Below are 4,431 nucleotides of genomic sequence, written 5' to 3' on the forward strand. Positions count from 1 at the left end.
GTCCTCCGGAAAATCCTGGAACTCGGAATACTCTGTCCCGGCATGCGGTGTAACTGCGGTTCACCCGATACCGAAAGTGAAGGAGCTTGCAATGCTCTGGAGTTTCTGTGAGAGCATGGCAATGACCCGAGAAAGCTTGCCGGCGTTCTCCTGCCCTGGCGTCGCCGCAAAGGCCGGCAAGGTGCGGCGTGCACTCTGGGGGTGTAGTGGGAGCGTGGACGGTATCTGTTCCCAACTCGGATGTTGAGGCATTCCTAGGTAACATAGCCATGAGAAGGGAAGCCTTGACAGCCTTCTCTGGCCGGAGTGCCCAGGGACGGGGAAAACTCACGAGGTGTGCACCTAACAATTATCACGTCAATGCTGGTTCTTTGTAGACTGCGCCATTGTAAAAAAAGACACCGAACGCCAGATCTTGCGAAGCGCTTCCTGTTTTCTTGAAAATACACACCTACGAATATATACTAAGGTACTACATCCCAAATATGCTCCTCCATGCAATGCACTAGTGTTTCTGCATTTCGCCACGAAAAAATATAGCCGCCACGGTCGGGGATAGAACTCGCGGCGATTTTGTGACCATTGCTATAGTTTCGTACTTGTACGCTAGGCTGGCAGCAAGATCACAGTTTTTATTTTTTCGGTGAAAAATTACTGCCTTAGCTTTCTTAGTGTTAATGCTCAGCAGATAGGCCTTGACCACGTTTACGCTTCTCTCAGGAAATAATTCGCCTGCACTGCGCATTTATTAAAACTATCAGCTTGAAAGAGTGCAGTGGTATCGTCCACATACAGTGCAATACGGGCCTTATTAAAGAAAATCTATTGTTTCTTAATATTCAGGTGGCGACAATTCACAACAAGGAAATCGACGTTTGGCAAGGTTTATCTTGATGTAGTGAAGTCGGATGGTTATGTGGCTATCTATTTTATAGCATCAGTAGCATACATGTAAACGCGATATTCTATATTAAGCTTGTTAAAATTAGTTTCAAGTCACTTCCACGTAAATTTGGAAAATGGATCAACTTCTGCCACTCATAGCCAATATTCCTTAAGTATTGTCCGCTGACAGCAAATCATGTTCCCGTAAACTATCCGCGGCCGCAGGTACATGTTTGTTTTCCGAGAGGTACAATATTTGCTGTTAGCAGCCTTTCTTGTAGCCCGAGTACCGCACTAATTTACGGGCTCCTTTCGCAGGCGTTAGGTCATGCTCACAAATACAGTTTTGGGAGGGGCAGAAGCATACAATATTTTCTTCCGATTGCACCAAAGTTTCTTTTGAAGCGTCAGAAAGGCCTAAAAATGAAGTTATTCAGGCAAGCTCTATTCTTCAAATCATCCTGGCACCCACGCATTGTTGCAAGCAGAGAAACGATCAAATGAATAGGCGATAAAATCTTTTACACCGCGTAATTGAATGATATGATTCGTGGTGCGTTGTCTTCAGCATGTTTAAGTTTGATTGGCAGAATTACTTTGCATTCCGTAGCTTGTTGATTTGCCCCAGAACAGCGGATTTCATCGAGACTACTTTTGCATCATCAATAGAACTATAATAACTCGAAACATGTGCTATTATTGTTCAGCAGTAGGAGATCCTGGATTTTCGCCAGCATATTCAAGAACCAGCAGATGACCCGCCGTGGTCGCTTAGTCGCTATGGTATTTGGCTGCTAAACACGAGGTCGCAGGATCGAATTTTGGCAGCGGCGGCCGCACATCGATGAGAGCGAAATGCGAAAGCACCCGTGTGCTTAGATTTAGGTTCACGTTTAAAGAGCTCTAGGTGGCGCAGGTTATTCCAGAGCCCCCCACCAGCGTGCCTCAGAATCAAATCGTGGGTTTTGGGAAATAAAACCCCATAATTTAAATTCAATGTTAACCAGCAGACGCAATTTTAAAAAATAACCAGCGTTGAAACTGTAAACGGCTGACCATTGACAAAGCACTAGGAATCACTAACCCGAACCAACGGTAGGCGCACGTTTCGGGCAACCATGTCGGCAGCAAGTTTCCACGCGACGTGGCGGTGCTGCTGTATCTACACGCCCAGGAAAGACCATTGTCGCCTGCAAGCTTGCGAATCAACAACGGGTAACGTTGTTGTGTCCAGTGTCCCGTGAGGATTTTGGAAGCGAAAGGCCGGGTGAGTATTCTCAAATTGATGCTTTTGGCGCGCAGGGAACGCAGCAACTTGACGGGAGCATGGAGAGCAGAAACCTGCCTGACCAGATGGCGTAATCATATAGTCGCCAGATTTTAAACCAAATGGGCTCTTGTGATACAAGAGTTTCATTTCAAGATAGCCATTTGACGTTTCTATGCATGCGTAAATAAAAATTCCGTTAAGGGAAGAAAAACCTACCCTCTGTTGTTGGCATATGGAATGGGGACTTTTGCAAAGCGCCTTTCAAAACAGAGCAGAGAGTTGATATCGAGTTTGCCAACGAGCAAACTGTATATCTGTGGATTATATCCCATAAAGTACCAAAATATGACCATCGTTCGCGCTTGAAAGTTTCGCTATTTATCGACTGATTACAACAGTTGCTACTCTACGTGATTGACGTCCTACTCTGAGCATGCGGCTTCATTCGCTGCCACGGCGAAAGCAAATTTACATGAGAAGGGTGCGAAAGCACTGTCGTAAACAGCACCGGATACGCGGTAGATAACCCTGTGTGATCAAAATAAATTAGGCTTGAGTTTTATTCAGATATTATATACACCATCAGCACCTTCCGACTGTGCGTGCTAAAATTATAGACAGTACTTGACCATCGGCACGGACCAATTCTGAGGTGGAAACATGGGTACAGCGCTACAGAAAGACATTGTGCGTTCAGAATGGGCACTGGGTCCTGTGCAGTTGGTAAGCAAACTGTGTAGTAAGTAGGCAGTTTCTAAATTACTTCCCTGTCAGTTCCTTCTATTATCAGTAAACAGCAGACTATGACTGTGTTGTTTTGATAATTTATTAGAGCGAAACCTTTACAGCGAAGCTGTGTGGCTAGTTTCCAGCAGATCGAGACTGAAAAGCGTGGGCCGATCGCGAACATAGTGCCGGGCCAACCCGCGGCGCAGGTGAAGAACCGTGGTCCGATCCCGAAGGTAGTGCAATACCAAGCAGGCACGCGACGGAGGTGAGGCAGGCTTCAAGCACTCTGCCACCTTGCATCTCTTGGGTCCAAATAAAACCTGTATCGGATATTACGCTGATAAGAACAGACACTCCGCTTTGACCCACGTTGGCCATGTCTACGTTCGCAACGTTCGCTCTTTGTCGGCGTTCCAAGTGCTTGCGTATCTCCTTTCTTTCCGCTCTCCCGTGGTGGCGGTCCAGTGGAAATGTCACGCGTGTCGAGTTTCCTCCGTCTCCGCTGGGCGGCGTTCCCATCGCCCACGCAAATGGATATAAAAATCCCGGTAAATGAGTCCGTACCTATGATCGAAATTCTGCGTCACCTCTGAGTCGTATGCTAAAAGCTTAGCATTACGAAACATCGTTCCAGCGCACAAATTGATGAGATGATTGATGAGACAAATTGATGACGGATGAGAAGAGAAGGACAACACGAAACCGTCGTTCGTGTTGTCCTTCTCTCATCCGTGTTCAATTGTGCGCTGGAAGGATGTTTCATGATGCCAATCACAACCAACTAGCCCAGCTGTCCATACTTAGCTAAAAAGCTTGGCTGGTCATCCATCTTCACAAAGTCGAATGGCCCATGATTATTTTATTATGTTGTACACATAATTTCAGTGAGCACGTATTTCCACGAATTGCAGACGTGCATGAGAAATGGTGACGTAGTACATGCAAATAAATATTTCGACCTTTTGCCACCACAAAACAGTGCTCTTGCTTATTGATGAGCCTTGATAGACGACCTAGAATATTAAGCTAATGCGTTCTACGAAATTAGCAGTCACCAATCGTTGCCTCATGACATGATTTGCATTAGATCAATGTCGCGTTCTAGAAACGGCTATGCAATTGTAAAGAAAACACAATTTTTGTGACTCCTCGTGCTTCATAACTGTCACAAGTTCTCAGCAAATCGTAGTACAAAAGCAGATCTCATTCGATTACAAGAAGAAGTTGCTGTCGCAACACGGGCGCCAAGAGCGATTGCAGGCAGAGAGGAGCGAACGCTTCCTGTTGCCATTCGAAAATGCTAAACAACCTAATTACAACAGAACTCGATTTTAGCAAAAACATGACGTTTATATATGCGAAATCAACTCGCGAGAAACACTGCAGCTAGGGCCATAGTAGTGTCTTTTAACACAACGGTAGCCTACCAATTTTTTATTGAGGTCTATCTCATTGTAGGACAAACTTCCAAAGAGACTTACCCTTGGGGGTCATTTGTCTCAATGTTACTTATATTATCTATATATTTGTACATAGTACTACAGCGA

At 45.4% G+C, this 4,431-nt stretch overlaps 1 pseudogene; it reads right to left on the bottom strand.

Moving 5' to 3' along the window:
* Positions 1-3,095: 3,095 nt before the first annotated feature.
* On the bottom strand, positions 3,096-3,262 carry LOC126529817 (U2 spliceosomal RNA; annotated as a pseudogene).
* Positions 3,263-4,431: the final 1,169 nt, after the last annotated feature.

The sequence above is a fragment of the Dermacentor andersoni genome, chromosome 9 (assembly GCF_023375885.2).
Source record: "Dermacentor andersoni chromosome 9, qqDerAnde1_hic_scaffold, whole genome shotgun sequence".
Taxonomy (NCBI): Eukaryota; Metazoa; Arthropoda; class Arachnida; order Ixodida; family Ixodidae; genus Dermacentor; species Dermacentor andersoni.